Source organism: Cyanistes caeruleus, chromosome 3, assembly GCF_971803275.1.
Source record: "Cyanistes caeruleus chromosome 3, bCyaCae1.hap1.1, whole genome shotgun sequence".
NCBI lineage: Eukaryota > Metazoa > Chordata > Aves > Passeriformes > Paridae > Cyanistes > Cyanistes caeruleus.
In genome coordinates, this window is record NC_141703.1 from 11,051,850 (window position 1) to 11,074,633 (window position 22,784).

The 22,784-nt window shown below is 40.7% G+C and overlaps 1 long non-coding RNA gene across 1 annotated transcript; it reads right to left on the reverse strand.

The window, feature by feature from the left end:
- Nucleotides 1-7,943: 7,943 nt before the first annotated feature.
- LOC111922924 (uncharacterized) lies at nucleotides 7,944-22,667 on the reverse strand. Its single transcript, XR_002860811.2, has 3 exons — nucleotides 22,374-22,667; nucleotides 13,427-13,548; nucleotides 7,944-11,248 (listed from the first exon to the last, which is right to left on the reverse strand). It is a non-coding gene; the product is annotated as an uncharacterized LOC111922924 (long non-coding RNA).
- Between the last annotated feature and the right edge of the window lie 117 nt (nucleotides 22,668-22,784).

Here is a 22,784-nt window from a genome sequence, read left to right on the forward strand (position 1 = left end):
TTTCAAGATCTGACATTTACTTTTCTCCTCTTCCAATACACTGAAGTAATCTCTCAGTGGAGATCACAACAACACACGATTGAATAACCCAGCACTTCCTGCCGCCTTCTTCATTTTCTAATTTGTTTTTGCACACACCCGAACTCAAAAAGGTCAGCTCATGAACACTGCACATTCCTTTTGTTCTTCAGAGCTAGGCAGGTTTGGAGCACTGAGCACAGTGCTCCAAAAAAATGGCACGTGAAAATGGGCACATGTGAGCTGCATTGCAGCCGTGACAGTTGTGCTGCATGGGGCACCTGGGCACTGGTCCCCTCTTACTGACAGCTCACACAGTCAGCTGAGGCTCTGGATGGAACTCAGGTGGCACTCACAGAGAGTTTATAAACTTTGGAAGAAGGGACAGCCACTTGGGAAGACTATACAGCCTTTGTGGTGCTGGGCGGAGAGGAAATCAGAAGGGCCAACGTCTGACTGGAAGTTAATTCGGCCAGTGCCCTAAAAAGACAATAAAAACTGTTTCCATCACTACAGTAGCAACAAAAGGAGGGCTCAGGAGAACCTTCAGCCTTTACTGGATGGGGGAAAAGTGACAGTGACAGGAGGAGGAGGGAGGCAGTGAGGTACTTAATGTAAGGCCTGCTACAGTACCCTCATCTCCTCCTAGGACAAGATGACCCACTCAGCAGATGAAAGGCTGAGAGTCTCAGTTCCTTGGAGTTTAGTCAAGTTCTTAACACTGTTTCTAACAGCAAGTTCCTGGAGAAACTGACTGCTCATGGTGTGCTCTTTGCTAGGTAAAACACTGGCTGTGGGGCTGGGCCCACTGTGCAGTGGGGAGCGGAGCCACATCCAGCTGGGGACAGACACCAGCAGTGTTCCCCAGGGCTCAGCACTGGGGCTGTTTTGCGAGGAGTGACTGGGAATGTGATGGGTCTGAAGAAGAACAAGGGGTGATATCACTGCTCTTACATCTTGCCTCGGAGGGGAGGTGGAGAGGGAGTTGCTGATCTCTTTTCCCTGGGACCCAGTGACAGGATACAAGGGAGCACTCTACCCATTCCTCTCTACTGCTCCATCCTCATCATACCTGTCCCCCGCTCTGGCAGGGAGCCCCTTCCAAAGGCTGTAGTGCTTTGGGATAAACCTGCTGCTGCAGGGCCACTGCACAGCCACATGCTCTTCAGGACATGTCCATGTGCTCCAGCAAGGGAGCTCTGTGACACATGTACAGATCCCTACTCTGGTGCCAGGAGCACCTCATCTTCCTCCTCCTCTGGCTCCTCATCCTCATCCTATCAGGTTGCTGTTGGCAGGGCTGTTCCTCAGAGTTCTTTCCTCCCTCCTCACTCCCCCTTGCAGCATTTTCCCTTTTCTCACAGGCCTCCCCTGCAGCCCCACCGCTGCCAGGCTTGGACACCTGGGCCAAAGACACCGCTCTGCCTGTGCCAGGAGTGACTTCTCAGCGGCCTGGGAGACACAGGCAACGCTCCCACCCTGGAAAAGGAGTGCAGGGAGAAAAGCAGAAGGTCTGTGTGCATGAGGCTGTCTCCCAGCACCCATCAAACTGTGTCCAGAGGTGTCTGAGCCTCCAGCTGTGGGTCAGGATCTGATGGTCAGAAATAGGTGACACAACGGCTTCTGCAGGCCTTTGGGTGTTCCAGTTTATGGGACCATCCTTATAAAAGGAACAGTCTGAAGGAAAACAGGAGATCCCTATGATGGAATGCTGATTTCAGCAGCACCTGCTGGAGCATATCCAGAGAAGGGTAACAAGGCTGGTGAAGGGTATAGAACACAAGTCCTATGAGGAGCAGCTGAGGGAGCTGGGGGTGTTCAGTCTAGAGAAGAGGAGGCTCAGGGGAGACCTTATCTTATTCTTCAACTCCCTGACAAGAGGGTGTAGCCAGGTGGGGGTTGGTCTCTTCTCCCAGGCAATCAGTGACAGGACAAGAGGACATATTCCTAAGGTGCACCAGGGGAGGTTTAGTCTGGGCTTTAGGAAAAAGTTCTTCACAGAAAGAGTCATTGGGCATTGGGGTGGGCTGCCCAGGGAGGTGGTGGAGTCACCACACCTGGAGGTGTTTAAGAAAAGACTGGATGTGGCACTTAGTGCCATGGTCTAGTCGAGAAGGTGGTGTTAGATTAGACAGTCTGATTTCTACTCTGTCAACAAGGAGTTAATTCCCTACTGAGTCTCAAGGACCAATAACAAATGAACAAATTAGAACAAAATGTGGCTGGAGAGAGGGCACATGAAGAGATAGGGCAGCATTTTTCTCTGAGGTCTGGAAAAGAAGGAAAGCAGCTGAACTATATACTGTTATTGAGGCAGGTGCAGAAACAGTTACAAGAAAAGGAGAAGAAACAAAAATTAGAAGAAAAGGTAGAGATGATGCTGAAGCAGGCTGCTAATCTCCCAGCACTGTCTGGATTAGAAAACTAATTACATCTCCTGAAGGAAATGGAAATGGAAATACAGGGAGTGATGCCGGTGATAAGGAACTAGGGGAAAATGATCCTTTATCACTTTGAAATCCTCCCTGCCACGTGCATGAAAGCCAGATCCTTGGGGTGGATGGGGACACCATGCCCAAATAATTACCCATTTCAACCCAATTTCAGGTGGCTGATTTGCAAGAGCCCTAATCAGGCAGGACTGATATCCAGCAAATGGAATCCTATCAATGCAGGCATAATAATGGCCCATACATTCAGATTTCAGCTGGTTCCTGTCAACAATAAAATTTCTATCAAATACGGGAGAACAACACTCAATATTAATGCAGCAGGATGCTGAGAAGTTCGGTGTATGACCCAGACGGCAGAGTTAAAATCACCAGAACAAATGGAGCAAGTGTTACATGCTGAACTGCAAACTTGGGGCTCCTGGGTGAGAGCAGATGTCAGCCACTTTGCAATTTAAGATCACAATGAAAACACTTTGGGTTTCAGTGTTCTGAATTATGGAACCAGCATCTGCTGGACAGCAGCGTGTGGTCCTTTGGTTTGACTTTAACCCTGACACTAAAAGAAATCCAGAGGCTGCAGTGCACTTGCTCCATGGGGTGCCTGTACTCCCTGTTTCAAGGATTGCTGGTGTATCACAGTGCTGGATTTTGTTGTGGTGCAAGACAGAATTCCTAAACCTGATTTGGCCCCACTAACAGCTGCAGTACCAACACTGCAAACCTAACAGCCACAATAAAAGCAGCTGAGTGCTGGGGCGTTGATGGTGGTACCTGACTGCAATACAAAACTGTAAAAAATTCCTTGTCTCTGGGAAGTCCATGTGAAACCTGAGATGACAGACAGAAGCAGTCACTAGAGGGAGACAGTGCAATTTCATAGAACAACAACTACAGAAAACTTTTCAGCTGGAAAATTAATAAAAAGCCAGAAAATCCGTGCCTGTGGGTCTCATGGGTTAATTCGCTGGTATTACCTTGCCTAGTGAACTCAGAACTACAGGATCAGCAATATTTGCCCATGTTGGAAGAAGACAATAGATATGGGGAAAAAAAATAACTAGCCTGTCTGTTTTTCTGTCATAAACAGTATTCACTTTTAAAATGCTTTTTCTGAGAGGCTAAGAGAAAATAGTCAAATTTTTCACAGTCTTTCTACCTGTGTATCTATTGCATGACTAAAAACTCTTCTACCTCAAGTGATAATTCCTTTTATTTTGCATTTTTAGCCTCTAAATTAATTACTTTTCATTTAACCATGAAGAAATTTAAGGCTCTGGTCTACATTTTTCTAATCCCTTCTGACTTCTGATCTATGAAGTATTTATGTACTTATATACAATACTTATGTATTGTGATGCACAAATTTATTTGAAAATGACAGACAAGCTTCTTCAGGAACAAAAACTTTGTGACCTACAAGAAATTAAGGAAACATGATGAGGCGGTGATAGAAATACATTTGTTATGCACTGGATTTAAAACACATTCAATTTTAAGTTTTAAGGTTGAGGCAGGAAAGTTTACAAATTCACAAACTGCAGTCGTTCTTCTTCCTTCTCAATTCTTCCCTGTAGTTCTCTGTTTCATCCTTTTCCCCACTCTTCTTTGCCTTATGTTGCCTGTGTCAGCATCATTGATGACCTAAGGTTTAGCCTGGTGAGTATGTCCAGTTACAGACTGATCAGATGAGTCTAATGAAAGATGCTATGAGAGGGGCAGCACAAACGATGATTATTTCACAAACAGCTTCAGTAGGACTAAGACCTGGATAAAACAAATTGCTCACTGTATTCTTTGCCAGGAGTTCCTGGGTCAGTGAAGTCAAGAGGTTTAACAGTAATGAGGAAATGCTGACAAAAGTGACTGAGTGAGGATTGGCAGCAAAATACTAGTCCCTGATAGGGACTGTAAAAGGATTGAAGATACATTTGCCTCCAGGATCTCCTCACACTTCTCAAAGGTTTTTCCAATACAGAAAACTCCTATTAGTTTAGCTGTGCTGAGTTAACAATATCCTTCCATGAGAGAATTGTTTATGTTAATCTAATCACCGTTATTCATTTACAGAAGTATTTACACCAGGGGCTACCTAGCATGGCTATTTCAGTTTTTATAAAAATAATAACTAAACTGGCACAAACCTGATTTTAGATGGACCTAGAAGCATGAAAAATCAGCACTGGATGCAGAAGGTGCTAGTCCAAAACAAGACATTTGTAAGATGTTTTACCGATATCTATGATGAGTATCATTTATGGAGCAAATGCTGCTGCCCAAGGCCTGCTTTCTACTTGTCTTTCAGACCCTTTTGAGAAAAAACTAAAACATAATCAGCTTTAAACTATTTCGTGTTCTGAGTCTTCAGGGGAAATGATAATTCCTCATGCTTCTTCTTCTGCCACTCATGAGAGCACTGAAAACATCATCCTTGCTAGTTCTGCTTGCAGCCTCCAAGGGCAGCCCTCGAGTGTGACAAAGAATGTTTGTGGTTTTCTTTTACTAAAATCACAAGTTTGCTTTTATTGTTAAAACTTTAAGAAAAAAATCCCTTATCCTCTCTTCAATCCTTTCATCTGCTTAAATCTTTTCCAAATGACAAAGGTAATTACATAAATTACAGACAGTGAAAAGTGATGTATTCATTTACTCAGGGATGAAAATGAAGGGAATGAATATTCAAAGCAGTGCGATGTACCACTGTGTGAGGAAAAAACACATCAGCAAACTGAATGAATTGTTTATTGGCAGCATCTTTGAACTGCATCTGGATTTCATGAGAAATAATGTCACTTGAGACCTAGTTCTCACTGATGTCACCTATCAGATGGAAGAGTGAACTGCCAGCTCCTGCTTTTCACCAGAAGCAAAATCCCACACAGAGCAGTCTCCCTCCTAAATTCACAGGATCTGGGCAGGTTCTGTAAGAATTAACATTTCTTGTGGAAACAGTTTCTGCTAAATTTGGTTTAGGTGCACTTCTGCCTCAACCCCATGCATTACACATTTTCAATATATTTTTAAAAATTCAAAGAAAAAGCGCACTTCAGAAACCCTACAGTTGGCATACCTTGTTTTTTTCCCCAAATCCTTGCCCCTTGTCACAATACTCTGCATTTTTCTTAGTTTGGGAAATCACTGTGGTGCTGCCTTGGATGGAGAGGTGAATTCACCCGCCTGATCCAACACAAAGAGCATGAAGGCTCTATGATGATGAATGTGATATGTAAAAGAAATAAGGTCTGCTAAGCCACCAGTGAGTGGTACACCCCTAAAGCAGGATGGATTTGAAACCCTCCACAAAACAGACCTTTCTTGTCTCTGAGGAAGGATCTCTTCCTTTTTTCTCCTTGAGCTCTGATTTGTGGTTTTGCTTGAGGGAAGAGAGCAGGCTGCTTGAATCATTTCAACTAACTGGTTTCCATGTCTTTAGAGCTGCCAGAACAGGCTTTTATGCCATTTCCAGAACTCTGCCTGTACATACTAGACAACAAAAATTCTTCAGATGGGAAAGCAGATCAGATTTGGGTGAGAATTTGCATGAAGTTCCTAAAGCAGGTGAACTAGCTGTCCAGATTAGTGTGCAATCCACAGATAATTACACATTTTGGGCTCTGCTCTTGTTTCCATTCTTTTAAAGCCTCTCTCCTCATGGGTGCTTCTTTGGCACAGGAATAAAAGTTTACTCACAGAAATACTTTCAATGTTTATTTCAGAGTAACCTTACTGGATTTACTTACTTTCTGACAATTACTTCTGTCACTTCAAAATACTGTTAATAACTCAGATAAGTAGCAAGATAAATCCATTATTTATTTATATTCACTTGCTACACCCAACTAAATTCAAGGTGTCATCTACAGATAAAAGCTATTGCCACTAATTTCATACCTTCTGTATGACACAGCAGACATTTGGTGAGATCACTAGGCTGAAAGTCTCTGTAACCCATGTTATTTCTAGCTTTTTATTGTTTCTGAATGCCATGCATTACTGTGGGTACAGTTTCTGCAAATGCATTAGTGTTGGAAATCCCTAGATCGTTGTAAATTAGGGAATATTCCTTTTATTTTCCAACAGGTATTATTTGATTGTCACTACAAACCTCCCTATCTCTGTTGCAAACTGCAGCATATTTTTTTCCTTGTTATTTGAAGGCATTCATCCAAAATTCCATGCTACCAAACATTAATTTGTTAAAAAAACAGTCTGGTTTTCTTCTACCACAATGTTTTGTTCAGTCATTGTAATGACTATTCATATCCTTACCCAAATTGCCATTATACTAACATGGCCTCATATCCTCACTGCAAATGCTCCAACTACCACATGCAGAACAGTTGCTGTTGGAAAATGTGCTCTAGACCACTTCAAAGCTATTAAAATGAGGCATCAATCCAGCTTTTACCAGAAGTGCTTCTGAAGTGTTGCTTTTTTTTTTTTCTAAATTGTTTCTTTTCTCTTCTGGTTCTTCCTGAATGTGAAATTAAAAGCAACGAAGAAGCATCTGTGGCCTGTTTTGCAGTTTCTGCTGCCCTCTGATGGGTGCAGTGATAGAGCAGCTTTGGGAACTCACTGATTTTACTGTGTTGAGCTTGTTCGACGTAAGGGATTTAGGCCCCTTTTCCTGCTCCCCAAGTGAATACTAAGCAAATACAAGAAAATACATGAGTTGCTGTTTATGCCCTCTCTTTCTCAGGTAGTCATTTGTATTGGTGTAAAGGAAAGGAAAAGAAAATATAGCTACTACCTTCTTGAAGAGAAAAAAATAAAAAAAGGATTTTAGGTTTCAGCTTTGGCATGGTTCATACTTCAGCTTAAGTGTGTGCCTCTCTGAAATCAGTCTAAATATGGTGCACCATGAGATTAAGCAGTGCATGCTTGCTCTACATCATGAGTAGCTTACCAGTTTCAAGCTGTCCTTATTAAGTTTGAAGCCTCTCAAAGACACTCTTTTTGCCACACCTTGTCAGATGGATCCGGGTCCCACTTTAAAGTCCTTGCTCCTCCTAATTGCATGTGTGGTAAGAGCCAAACTCCAGTCTGCAACATGAGCCTTGCACCAAGTCTTGATCCACTGAAGCACCCACTCCTGCCCAAACATTTCCCTCTCCCTGAAAGGGCTGAGAACTCCACTCATGTCCCCTCCTGCACCATATTGGTAGTTACTGATGGAAAAAGCCGCGTTCTTTTTCAAAAGGTACAGCCATTATGCTGCATCCTTGACCAGGTCTCAAGAAGAGTCTGGGTGGCAAACCCAAAAAAAAGCTGTAACACCAGTGATAAATTTGACAAGCATCAGCAAAGACAACAGTATTAAACATGATCTTAATTTGTGACATGCCTTTGAAGCTATGCTACATGCTGAGAATGCTGACACCATAATCATGGCATGTTCTGTGCCCTCATCTGCACTGCTCTGCATACAACATGAATGGGCAATCTCGCTCAAAACTGAGAGAAACCAAATCAAAACCAAGTTAAATATATATATTTACTCAAGTCACTGATGAAAATCAGCAGGTAAGAAAGTTTAGAACAGCAAGAGGTTTTCCTTCGAAATAAATAAAATAAATTTCCACAGTATATTTTTAACATATTTTCATTCTCTTGAAGGATTTCTAATAAGGATTTACAGTGAAATCTCCTGTTTACTCTTATGTCACACATAGACTTGACAAAATGAAGTCAAAACTTCTCTCTGTGACTCATTGTGGTAGCCAGGCCTTGGTTCTAATTATGACAGGTACAGTACTTGCTACTGACAGTTCTTTTAGCCATTTGGATTTCTGTTAAGGCCACTGGCAAGGATGCTATTTGTTTAATTAACTTTCTGGACATCACTTTCAACTGTAATTACTCCAACCTGGACAAAGACTTTATCTACAGAATGTATTAAAATATCATTTCTGTCTGATAACTTTTCCTCATCTCAATCAGCTTTAGCCTGTAATATGTATATAGTTGTTTACTGTGCTGCAATTTTGCTTTCTTTCTGCTTTTTAGATTCCATTGCTATGCTTGGGATGTGTTGAAGGCTTCAAAGTAAAATAGTCTGCCCTCTAATGAATTTCTTTCAAACTTGATGCATATATAAAGAGAATATAAAGATTGATATCCATCAAACTTGATGGATATATAAAGAGATATATAAATGGGATACAATTAGAGCTAAACAGTTATTAATAGAAGTTGGGTTTTTTTTATTTCCGCCCCTGAAAAGCAGAATCTAATCAAGAATATTTGTATAGCCCAAGCAATCCTGTACGTTGCCTACACTTTGAACACAAAAAGAATCAACATGTTCACAGAAGCAGGGAAAAAAAAACAAACAAGGATGAAGGTTTTTTTGATTTGCAGCTAGAAACCTTACACTATAAAGAGGCAAATGAAAACCGAAGTGAGCTACTTTCTGTGTAGAAAGAAGATGAGACGGTGTCAGATGTGGAAAGATTCTAGCAGTGAAGAGTCCAGGTTTAACACCAAAAAGGGCAACTGAAGCAACTATAAGCCACCTTTTCAGTACTTCTAGAAAACTTTAGAAATCAAAGCCATTGAAACCAGATTAGAGATTCTTAATAGCATTCCGAAAATGAAGCAGCTACTGAAGGACACCTTAACACAAACATAACCCTCTTTAAAAAGGCCTGGGGTGGAGCTAGGAAATTATAGACCAGTTTGACCTTGGTGGTAGGCAAGATCCTTAAGATATTAATAAGAGATGAGATCACAAGGAACACAGACTGTGCAAAGTGATTAATTGGCATAATCTACTTGGATTTCAAAAAAGTATTTGACATAAAACTGTAAAGTAGATTAATATACAATGGTAACAAGCACAACATAGAAGGTGTCATCCTTGAGCGACTAATGAGAAGCACAGGTACACCCTATATCTACCCCTACTACTGGCACTCGTGGAGGAGGTATGATAAAATGTCATTCATTTAACATACAGGCTGCAGACAGACTAATTTGCCATTCTAAGGCTGTTGGTCTTTTAAAGATACAGGGGACACATTTTGCTCTCAGTCCCTCAAGTGAAGTCAGTTGAGATTTACCACAGTGAGTGCTGAAGGCTATATATATTCTGTGTTAGGTATCATAGTTTCCTGTCAAACTAAATCATTTTGATTTGTTGGTATTTGTTTGGGTTTACAGCAGTGGGGATAAGTATTTAGCCCTTGTTTAGCATTGAGTTCTTTGATGGTCACTTTTAGGAACCTGATTTGGTGTCCTTTATTTATATCAATATAAATCCTGGACAAACCCAAGAAAGATGTTTCATTAAAATGAATAAGGAAACCTAGCACTGAAAGCATTACATGTATACTTTGGGCGTGGCTGTCTGCAAAATTAATTGCATCAACTACAAGGGAGAAATTGGCTTATGTAGCTTCTTTACTGCTGATCCCTTGTAATGCCAAAAGGAAGTTCCAACCATTTACAAGCTGATGTATATAAAATGTGAATCCACTGGGATGCCATAAGTCTCCTTTGGAAACCCTGTCACCATCATTAGCTCAGGCTAATATCAGCAACTGCTGTGATAGTTGTTCAGAACAGTCATTCCTTTTCCAAAGTGTAAAGTTGAAATGGCAAGATAAAGTTGCTGCTTACACTCGTGTTGTTGCTTCAGCTGGTTATATTTATCCCATTACTACTGGAGAGCTTGGCAGTCACTGAAGCATCGTGATGAACCAAAGTTAATGATAGCAGGGAAGCCAGCTCTGTTCCAGATCTGTCATGTGGATGTGATGCCATGTGCAGCGGACTGCAGTATCAATGAAAGGATCAGAAAGGAGTCAGCTGACCACTACAGATTCAGTTCCTGAAAACCAGCCCACATCCACAGCCTGAGTGTCCCTAGGGCAAGAGGCAATCCCACTGTGTACTTCTGGAACCAGGAGGGACTGCCAGCAGGAACCAGCCCAGAAGAGTGTGTGTCAAAGTGGTGATGGATCTCTAAATTCAGCTAGGTAACTGAGAATGAAATTTGAATCAAATCTGCTGACATCCATTTGTGTGCAAGTCACAGTGCCACTCAGATGCATTCTCTTGGAAGTTTGGGTTATTTTGGTGGTGGTGATGTTGCATCAGAACATGTTCTGAATTTGGTCTTGGACTCTATCAGAAATATTATCAGCACTTGAAAGTAAAAAAGTTCCAGTAACTCTTTCTACGTCATAGACCTCACACTAACTCAGTCCTCTGACTTAGCAAAGTTGCACAATCTGGGTTGGTAAATGAAGGCTTCAGCTACTTACATCTACCTTTTTGCTGACGATGCTCAGTTTCTGGACCTCTACCAGCTGAGAATTTCATACATCCCTTGCCAAAAGGAAAAGAAAGCCACAGAAACAATTTAATCTGCTTCTAGGCCATGCCACAGACTTCTTACACAACTTGTTATAGGATGCCCTAGGGTGTACAATCCATGGCACCCTTTGTTGTGAACAAAATGCACTGTAAAACAGAACCTTATATATTTTTTTCTATATTATGTCTTCAGTCATCATCAGAATAGTCATGAACTGCTATAAATGAAAAGAAAGTAATCTAGTTGCAAAGAGACTTTTGGAGACAACAAATAAAATACCCCAATGTTTGCTCCCTGCAAACATTTAAAACGTCGAAGAGAAGTGTCTCTCTATACTGGAGGCTGGTATTTCAGTCTCTTCACTGGAAGCCTGGCTAGTTTCTTGGCTACTGTTCCTCACAATCCTCTTCAGAATCTCCTTCATTGATACTTCAAGCTTTGGTCATTCTGAAAGGCTGGACTAGAAATAACATGGAAAGAAATGAGTATAGCAACTAATGTGATAAAGGAACTTTGAAAAAATATAATTATGACTCTTAAGGAGGATCCAAATGCTTCCCTACATGATCTAATGGAAGAGAAAAACCAAATTCACAGATTTTTTAAAGAAGAAAGAAAATGACCACTGGACAAAGAAATGGCACAACATTTATGCACTATGATACATTCCAATACAGAAAAATCAAATAAAGCCAGCAGGAATAAGATTTATTGAAATGATTCATGAGTATTGAAGGTCTGGGGAATGCAGGAGCTGGCACAGAATATATGACATTTCTGGAGAATCATGGCTGGAAAAATTTGTTTTCCCATGCATAAACAGACTTCTCTTTGAGCAACACAGTTCATCACAAAGAGTTATCAAAAATATAATGAAAAGTGACTTTTGACCCCATGACAAAAGCAGCATACATTAGTGCCAAGTTCTGCTAAGTTTTATTTTTCTTATATGGACTCTGAATTTGATCCAGTTATGACTTTAGACCCTTGAGCTTTGTGGCCTAGAGCGAGCAGACCCAATCTAGCCCAGAATTCAGACAGCACAGCAACAACATGAAAATACTTCTGTCCACCTTATTCTCGCTGGAGCCTTGTGCCAGGCTAAATACAGAGCATGGTCCATTGTTCTATATGATTTGAATTAGAATTGTTATCAAACTGACAATCACTTAGGATATATGTTCTTATTACGAGTATTTCTGCTAAAACATTTATACAGCAACAATGGAGATAGGTTACCATATGAAATACTTCTCATCTGCATTCACCTAGAAATTTTATCAGAAAAAGTGTGCTAATCTCTAATCAGCTTACTCATTAAATATTTTAATAAATGAAAACTATCCGACTGCATCTTTACATGTAAGACATTAGAATACAGTCATTACTTAGAAGTCAATTCTGCTGAGCCAAACCTGCAGTTTCAGATTCATGCAGCGCCCTGGCCATAAAACTACCACAGCTTACCAGGCATAGTGAGAGGCTGGGCTTTTGCAGAGAACACACAGAAGCCCATGATGGGGAGAACAGGGATGTTAATATCCTGAGTCTTCTGTAAAGCTGTGGAAAAAGATACACAGATCCCTCCATCTTCATGGACGCTTGCCTCCTTTTGCTAGGAAGTAATGACCATGGAATCACTCCTTTTTGGTGTGCTATCTATAAATTGAGGGCTGTGCAGCTGCACTGGAGGTTTAGCCCTAAGGATACTGTGCTTTTTAAGTCCTGTAAAGGATTTCAGTGAGCAAGGGGTACTCCAAGCTGTAAGTCTGCCTGAATCTGTCTGTTCAGACTTGTGACTAATTGAACATCTCACAAAATGAAGGAAACCAAGGGAAGGCGGTACCAACCGGGCATGCAAATTAAATTGTTACAAAGATATGTGTTGAACAACTTCAGATAAAATTAATCAAATTACTATGAAAAATTATAGGCTGTACAATTAAAGAGACTGAAGATACTTTTAATCACCCAGTGTTCTTTATCTACTTAAAATACTTTGGGAAGGATGAATAGGAGATCTATTAGGAAGCACATTTCTGCTATTTATTGTTTAGGAAGTAATTGCCATACATAAGCTAATCTGTCTGCTTTAAATGAATGCTTGGAGAACAAAAAAAAAGTGTTTTGTATTTTGGAAAGAAAATGTCTCACTCAAACTATTTAACTGTACTGGCAAAATCACAAGCAAGAAAAAAATTAAACTTCCTCACAATTTCTAAGCCAATTCCAAGATTTGGTGACATGTATTACAAATGCTGTGGTGGAACTGATGCAGGTAGTGTTCACCCAATTTAAGGAAAACCCATCCTGTGTATTCTCTTTTGTCAGCGTTAAATGGCTATGAAACCATAGCCATTTATTCCAGCCCCATACAAACTTTGACCCTGCTCTTCCCTCTTCACTTGGTTTCACAAGTATTAGCCTGACATAGCCAAATCTAGATAAGACTCTCACTGACAGCTGATAGGGCTGAAATGGAAATAAAAATTGACAGTACAAGTTTCTCTGATGTCTGTGGCTCTTGTCATTAACAACCAAAACTCATGCAGCAAGGAAAATCTGCATGGTCTTAACTCCCACAACAGAGAAGCAAGCCCAGAAAAAAATTACATTTAGGAAGGAAGATACTGCATACCTAATTCTCTTTCAACTGAGTATGTCTTTCTCTTCTCAGATACTAAGAGTCTGAGTCTGTGCACATTAAATCAGTGGAGAAATCTTCCAGCTGTGTTAGGTTTAAATGTGCTCCTTAAAAATCTAAAAATAAAATGGGTTTAAGAGTTAATTTCTCTACACAGTGTAATAGTTACTTGAAAAATAATTAATGATGGTTCCATTTGAATATTGTCCTAAAACCTGCCTCATCCTTACACAAAACCAAACCAAACAGCAAATCACACAGCTTTTGCAAGTCCTTGCAAGATTATTGACTTCGGTAACAATTTTATCTGAGTGAAGCTGCAGTGCTGACAGAATTCAATAGCTTAAACTCACTCCTGGAACGACACCAGCTCCCTCTATGTACACCTTGGCAGACACATCTTTTGGCAGAAAGACTGTGATGAGATAGGAAATAGAAGCAGTAAAGCTCAGCCTCAGCCTCCCCTATGTTGATGGGTTCCAGAAGATTTATGGCGTTGCTAAGAAAGGCGCAGGGCCAGGCGTCCTGCAAACCCTCTCTCTGGGGATACTTGCAGAGTTTTGTCTGCGCTTCGGGTCTGGCTGCCTTCCCATGCAAACGATGCATGAGGATTAGCTGCTGTGCCAAAGGAAGCACAGATAATTTTGCCTTGAATTGAATGTTAACAAGTAGCAGACTCTGTGTGAGTGAGGTTTGAAAGGTAATTTTTAAAAGCAGCTGTTTCTTTAAACTTCACTGTACTTTCCAATTACTGGAAAACTGAATGGCTTTCACTTGAAACCTCATGCGATATAGCCTGGTAACTTTGGGTAACAGTTTTGGAGTGGAATCCTTGAATCCAAGGATGAATAACACCATTCCAGCTATTATATTGCTGAAGGTACATTTTCAAAGGCATATGCACACTCTGAAACAAAACATTTCCTTGGGGACAAGACAGACAAAAAAGTAAGTTTTTAAACCTACAATAGTAGGAGCTGTCAGCTGCTGTCTGATTTGAAAGAAGTCAAGAACATGCTTTGTGTTTTACTGCAATAAAGGATTCTGTGGCAACATAAATTAAAAATACAGTTATTTGTCTTTGGAAATAAGCAGCTACCTTGTTTCACATCTAGTTGGAAGTGTTTGTTAGGAAAACAATTCTCACAGATGTTGAAAAATATGATTTTTTAAGGTCATACTATTATTAGTGAAAAGTGAAATACTTACCCTGATTTGTTTACTGCTTCACTTCCTAATATTATTTGACTGAAATATGGAGTATTTACTTTCTCTTCTCCATTAATTTAATTGTAATAATGAAGATTTTCATTCTTTTTAACTTGCATTCACTGTGTTTACTATTGTGTTGGCACAGATTTGACACAAAGGAAACTTTGCTTGGTAAAGATGTTCAGTTTCTGTGCTGGAAAGCTGCATGTCCGATTAAAGGCTTATTAAAAAGGTGTTAGCTCCCTGAGGCACAGCTCTCTGAAAGTCAGCATTCATATTGTTTTCTTTCTTTTTTTTTTTTTCTGGTTGATTTTTTTCCTCTGCCCCCTGTGAACTTTGCCTATCTTTTCAAACTACAGACTTGAAGAAAACCACCCACCCAGATTTTGTTTTGTCATATAACTCAGAAGAACTGCTGGAATTTTCTGTCCTGTTTTTGCTTGCTCTTACTCTTGCAGTACCTGACAGAAGGTTAATCAGAACTCATTTTCATGCTCTGATAACCTGTGTAGAAAAAAATACAGAAGGCTGGACTATGAAAGCCTTGATTAGTACAGAACAAATGTATCTTAAGCCATGCATGTTAGAATAGTTTTATAAAATTTAAGTATTCCATACAAAATCAACAGCAGGAAGTTCTTCCTTGTCTTCAGAAAATTTACTTCTTTTCATTAAGGAGTAAAATGGCGGAATGAATTTCAGGAGTATATATTTTCAAAGAGAGCAGAAGGTGTTGAATCTTTATTATCAGTGTCTCAGGAAAAACCTTTCCGTAGACCATCTGGAATTTCCTAAAAAGGAAACATTAATCCAATTCCACCTGATGAGAGCAGGATTTATTTTCTGTTTTCATATGTTTTATATTAGGTCCTCTAACTGGAAAAAGCCAGTGGTCTGTGGATCAAAAGAGAATCATAGTATTTGACACAGTGTGGCTTAATACTTTAATGGATTTAAAGTTACTACCAAGGAATCTCTGGCAGCTAACAGAAGGATCTCAGCTAAAAAACAGATGCAAGATTTTTTTTTTTCATCACTTGTCTTCCCATTCCACTTCAATTAGGGCACACCACACCAGAAGTATTGGGAGCACCTGCTACTCTTGACCCCAGCATCACACAGAAAGAAGGGCCAGTGCTTTGCAGCTGGCTGGAAACAAGAGAAGTCCCTTGCTTACACAATAGTGCCCTCAGCAAGCAAGTTACCCAACAGCTCAAACCCCACATATGACCTAGTGTCACTTCGGAAATAGAAGCTGTAAGAAATGTCTGTGAGTGACTGCAAAATCTCCTTGCTGCACACACCAGTCCATGGTGTCCTGGCTTCAAAATCACTGAGGTCATTTTGTGCACAGTCCTCATGCACCACCAACACTGTCTTGTGCCCTGGCCTTACATTATCATTATAACTGAAAAATACTCACAATATGGCCCAGGCTGCTGGGAGTTCAATACTTTGCTAATTATTGTCTTGGGATGAGAGTTTGGAACAGGGAGTCACAGATGCCTTCATAATTATTAGTTTCTCAAGAACTGAGGGAAACTGTTTTAATAAAGTGTTGTAGCGCGAGCTGTGTTTTAAAAAACTCCTTGGCCTTAACTCTCCCTCAAGTACCAGTGCAGTACACCCCAATCTTCCTCCAAAAGTGATGCTGCTGAGTTACAGAACTGCTCTGGCTGCAGGCTGTTCTGCAGTACTGCAAGATGTCATAAACTGCAAATCAACAGTCAAGAAGACACTTTTTAAACATTTCATCATAGGGCCCTACCTTAAAGCTTCCTTTTCAAGGTCCAAGAAGTTACATGTTTTTCCCAGTAATGTGAGGAAAAATTCTCCATTACTATTTAGGAACACATGTAGGTCATAAATTACATTAATCTCTGGCTACTAACCCAGCCTGTACTATGACACCACTGCAGCCTCTCAGCAGATGCCTCTGCCACAAGAGCTGGTTCTGTTGTATTGGCACACTCACATTAACTTTCACCTAGGTAGAAACAGAAGTAATACAGACTCACCAGCACACACTTCATCACTGACACTACAAACCCACAGGAAATCCTGCATATATATACATGTAATGTTTGTGAGCCCACTGTATTTATGTGATTGTCAAACTGCATGCTAGCTGGATTAAACTTGGTGTGGTTATGCCCCATCACTTACTGAGTAAAGATACTGCAAAGATAATAGACCGATAAACTGATGCTGAAAGTGTTTTACACATAACTTATGCTCTTACTGCTGGCCCAAAATATTTCAGCATGGCTGAAATGAAACTTTCCATAGCAGGCCATAAAATATAATCAAAACAATCACAGAATGAAATCTGTTGTATTTTATATAATAAATAAGAACCTTGCCCAAATCTTGTGTTAGTAGCTGGTTTTCACTCATATCCTGCAGCAGGGTTGCGCCTTAGTGAGGTATTACAGAGTGGTTTGAAAATCATTTTTTTGTTACACTTGTGCATCTTTCCAGGAATATAACAACAGAGACTAAAAGGAAGTATTTGTTTCACAGTCAAAACACACTGTTCCTTCCCTCTGGAGCAACTCACAGGGTTGTAACACCCCTTGTATCTCTCTTGCCCAACAAAAGAGTATGAAAGCAAGAAAGAGTGTAAAGAACATTTGATCCTTAGGCAGTAATGCTTTCTATATGTCCCACAGACCTCTCTTGCATTCCCATAAGGATGAATATTTCATTTCTACAGACTGGGTTTTTCTGCCCCAATCACTCTGACTGCTTTCACTAGCAACCATATTTGATGTGATGTGGTGATCAGCTATCTGCTCCTGTTCCTGTTCAGGATCAGCTGGCACTGAGCAAGAGCTGGGCCACTGACAGTATGTGATGATGAGTTTGGACAAGCAGTCAGTACAACTCAAAAGCACTATCTCCTTTTCAAATGTCACACTTCAGTGAAAAATCTGGGAACTGGAAAAAACACCCTAATGCTATTAGATCTGATTACAGGAATTGAGGCAAAAATGTTACTCATCCTGAGGGAACTGCAAACCACCAAATCATCCTAAATTAAGGAATGCACACAGAGTCTTCTATCATGGTAATTGACAGATGTGTTTCTTTTATTCTCGAGAATTTAAAAATCCTTAAAAGCAATTTTACAAATCAGACTCCCCAATCTAGGTGCATCTATGTAACACATAAATGGCACAATGGACTTAAGCCAGGGGCATTGTGTGCACTGCGGAAGGACAGCCACACCTAAGATAAAAACGGAAGCTCATTTTATAGAATACAGTAGTCCCACACAATAGCACTGGCACAGAAGGAGCAAATGACATCATTCATTTCAATTTCTGCTACCACAGGGGAACTCTAGGTATTCAGGAACTTAATTTAACCAGAGCACCAAAATTAACAGTGATGAAAAACACAACTAAGAAAATAAATTATATTTATATATATTACCCAAAAGAGAAAAACAGTTTTCATGTCACTTCAGGAAAAAAAAAATAAATCACAAATTCCATTTGAATTATTACTAAAGCCTTTGAATCCTAATAACAAAAATTCATGCTTATAAAGACATACACACAAGGATGTCTTTTCACTTTCCTCACACTACAGATCCCATTTCAACACTGAGAAAACACTTATGCCCCAATCCCTTATATGTTATGAATGATTTAATTTATCAGTCTTTCAGCACCAACTTAACAGCTTAATGACAACAACTATGCCAGGACTGCAGATGTTAAGGAGCTTCTGCAAAGGAGTACTTGAAATTTTTGTAGGTTTTTAAGCATGCTTTTGAAGAATCTATTCTTCAAAAAGTCTAGTTCATTCAAGTCACACTCTAATCTGTAAAGCAGTAAACTTGATTATGGAAATTGCAGAATAAAAGTGATGACTTCAAGCCAACGAAGAGGCAGGGAATGGCACACTGGGGGAGCAGCTCTACACCTCTTCCCAGTGTCTGCCTTGTTCTCCAGGTCAGAAGACCACTCCCAAAGAGCAGGAGAGTTCTGTCCCTGCTGCTGGAGTCACTCACAGAACTTCAGAGTACAAAGGCATACCTTGAAAATCTTCTGGTACAAAAAGAGATGTGACCACAGTGTTGTATATCTGAAGTGGAGAGTAAAGGAAAAAGGGAATAGTGGGGGATAATGTCTGATCCTTTCCTGAACACATGTGCACACCTAAATATATACCAACAGGTTCCCCAAACTGTGTAAAGTGACCTTTCTGAGGGTCTAACACTATGCAGTTATTTAGATCTGCACTTCATAAGGCAGCAAAAGATTCCACCTTAAGATAAAGCAATAACATTTTTGACTGCTCTTGGGAATATTTTCCATTTTCTCAGAGGTTTATTTTAACTTCTCAGCTTCACTATTGCTGTGTTTACTAGTAAGTTCCAAAATATCTCAATTTTGAGCTCAATTTCTTGATCCATGATCAAATGTTAAAACAAACATTTTCTACTGCTACCTCAGTGATGTGGCTGACACCACTCTGAAATGAAAAAAAAAAAAATAACCTGGGTATCTAGCAGAGTCAAAACAGCTTTAAAACAGCTTTGCAAACAGCTTTAGCAGAAGAAAAAGCACAAAGGATGATGCATAATTCCAAAAAGTTGTGATTAAATTTGGAATCTAGTAGATGAATTGTGCTCTAGAAATTGTTTTTCCAGCATAGAATTCACATTAAGGCGAGGAAAGGCCAAGGATACATTCCTTAAATGTAATGAAACATGTAATGAGAAGTGAGGCAGAATTACAAACCAACGGCACAGGACTTGTTAGAGAATATGCAGGCAGAATCAAAATTATCATAGAAAGGATATTCTTGACTGTGAGCTCCAGTTCCATAGGATTCCACCTATATAATCCTCTGTAGACCCTGAATTCTGCAATTTCTTGAACACAAAGTACCACAGGGGTCAGCAGGATCTGACACTAACACAAAGCACTACCACAGACAGGTAGATGACTGCTTAGATTTCATCCCAAAGTAATTTCCTTCCATAAGGAAAATAGTATGAAAAAAATGGTACCTTCTTACTCTAGGCATGCATTCCTGGCTCTTTTCATGATAGTATTAAATACTTGAAGTACTTTAGGACCAAAAAATAGAGCTTATTTTTTTGATAAAATTCTGACAAATACATGCATTCCATTCCCACACAGTGGGACTGCATTCCCCCTTAAGCATCACCAAATAAACTTGTTTGGTGCATTTCAGTGACAAAACTGTAATGGTGTAACAGAGGAAAGAACTCAGTCTGACTTTTTAGATTCAAAACTCAGCTTATGGTGCTTGCATCAGAAAAATCATGCTTTTGATTTATAAATGGAACTGAGTATAGGAGCTATTCAGACAGAAAACCTATGGAAGGGTCATTTTACCGAGATACTTTTCTGACTGCAATTCCTAGGCACCAACATGCATAAAATTGCTTTCTTCCAAAACAGGAAAATGGGTCTATTGGATTGTTGCTCATAAAGAGAAAAGGGGAGCAGAAATAACTACATTTTTGTTCTGCTTAAAAATTAATGTAGCATGGAATTTAAATTCAAACCTGAGGCCTTTCAAAGATAGTAACTGACATAAGCATTAAATAAAAAAAATAAAAAAATCATACATAACCCAGGGGCATTTTCATCTAAAAGTTATTACAAGACTGGATTTAACAATGAATTCCACTTGACTTTAACTGTCTGAGGTGCAAGTATAGAGGTCTAGCTTAAAAATTCTTCATTGCATATATTGCATTTTTTAAAATACAGAAAAAAAAGGTGATTTATTTCAGAGTCCTGATACTCTGGTTCCCACACAGCTGTCTAAGAACAGCCATGATTACTTAGTGCCAGCTCTTCTTGTTTCCAGCTGCTAAATCCCATTAGAAGCAGCTAAAAATGCATTAAGCGTTTTCCTAATATTACTTTTCCGAATAATCAATTTTTGTAGTTGTCATATGGCTAAGAGACAGAAAAGCTGGATCAGCAATAAAATTAACTGCTTCCAGAGATGTGTTCAGCAAAGTTAGAACATACACAGTCTTTGATTTCTGGGGTAATCAGGCACCTAATACCCATAAGGATTTTTTTCTTAAATTCTTGAGCACAGCCCTGGCTGTTCTATGATTAATTGTGAAGTTTCAAGACCGATTAATTTCCCAGTCTCACAATCCTGCTCTCAAGCCTACAACTAGCTAAGGGCAGATGAAAAATTTGACGTGCGTCTGCAATTTCTGTTGGAACGCTCCTGCTTTGAAAGTGGGATAAAAGTCAGGCAATTGGTGGATTATAGTCCTCCATTAGTCCATTGCAGAGAATTGCAGAGGAAAAACATAATTTCAAACAAAAATAAAGCACTGGTTGCTTCTGAAAAGAAATGGAGCCATGGACCCCATTTGTATGAAGCAACAGTAGTTTGCCAGGACACACTGGAGGTGTAGTGCAAGGAGTTTACAGAGAGGCAATGACATAGTGAGTCAGATGTTTGTTTGAAAAATCTGGAAACAACAATGACAGGATGAATTAAGACAGTAGCTGGACAACACAAATAATGCTGCAGAAGCCAGGGCCAGCACGTGTAAGCCAGGGCACAGAGACTTTCATGTGCACAACATCAACAGGGCTGTTTCTTACCTTTTAAGTGAGACCAGATATAGCTGTGGGAGCCATTCATTGGCATTAACAGCACTCATTTATATTTGGGAATTACAGATTTTTGCTGAGGAATATGCACTTCAGCATCTTGATAATAATTCTAATCAGAGAATAAGAATCAATCTCTTTTAGATAAAAGTATTGTTGCACCGAGATCCTGTTTACTTCTGGTTTTGCATCTTGCCTCTCCAGAAATGTTAGTCAGGCTTGGTGTGTTTCCAATGTAGGGAATAGAATACAGGAATTCCTTAATTAACTTCACACAACCTCTGACACAGGAGCCGAGGCCTCTGCACACGGAAGATGACGTGGAGAGTCAGTAATGGCAATACAAGACACGCGTCCCCCCTGCACTTCCAATTCTCTGCCAGAGAGAGACAGAAGGTGGTTACAGAGCTCTGCAGATGCTCTCATTGGTATCAGTGCAATGGTGTTTCTGTGTCTCTGAAACTGTGATAAGTAAAAAAGAAAAAAAATCCACACAAGACAGATGCTGTCAAAACAATGAAAAATATCTAAAAACGCACACACAAATCCTGAAAAACGCAAATCATGGTCTTTATGATTTGGGAAAAGATGTTTTAGACCGGTTTGTGCTGGCACACAAACCGAATGTAATCTCAAGGCCCTGTGGATGAAAAATCAGTGTACACCCACTAAACCATCTGCAAGGATCTGCCTCAACAGGAAGGTTTCAGCCTCCGTAGATGTCAATTAAAAGTTCACATTGGATCAATCCATATTAATCATAACATCCCCAAGTCTGTCCTGCAAGCAGAGGGACAAAATTATTACTTGGACTGGCACACGCACACAAGACATCTGGGTAGGAGCAGAGCACACCAGTGTTTTTCTGCTCATAGTTATCCGGCGCTAGTAAGAACATGGACTGGAACAGATCGTCCAGCGAGGGCATGGATCCCCCTCACGGGGGACATTCCAGCACCGTCTGGACACAGTCCCGTGCCATGTGCTCTGGGATGGCGCTGCATGAGCAGAGAGGCTGGGCCAGGTGACCCACTGTGGTCCAACCTGACACATTCTGTGATTCTGTGAACTGTGCCGTAGCCACTGTGTCCACGCACCTTATCGCTGCTGTCAACGTTCAGGAAATTACACCTTGGTTCCAGTCACTGCCCAACCACGCCCAGGCTTCTCTAGAGGGGAAAGCCCGGGAGGAGGAACCTCGATCGCCTCTAGCACGCAGCACTGTGTCCTTCCCCGGCTCCGGGTACGCTCGGTTTAATAGGCGCCGAGTATCCCCCGCGGTGCCGGAGCGGAGGAGAGACAGGAGAGCACCCCTAGCCCGGAGCCCCTCACACCGCCTGGCCCCGCCCCTCGGGGCTGGCCCCGCCCCACCCGGGGCTGCTCCCGCCCCCGGCCCCGCCCCCGGCCCGCCTTCCGCCGCTCATTGCCGCGCGCCTTCGCGCCCCCACTCCCCCCGCTCCGCTGCTGGCTCCGCCAAGTCTCGCGAGAGCCGTGCGGTCCGGCGCGCG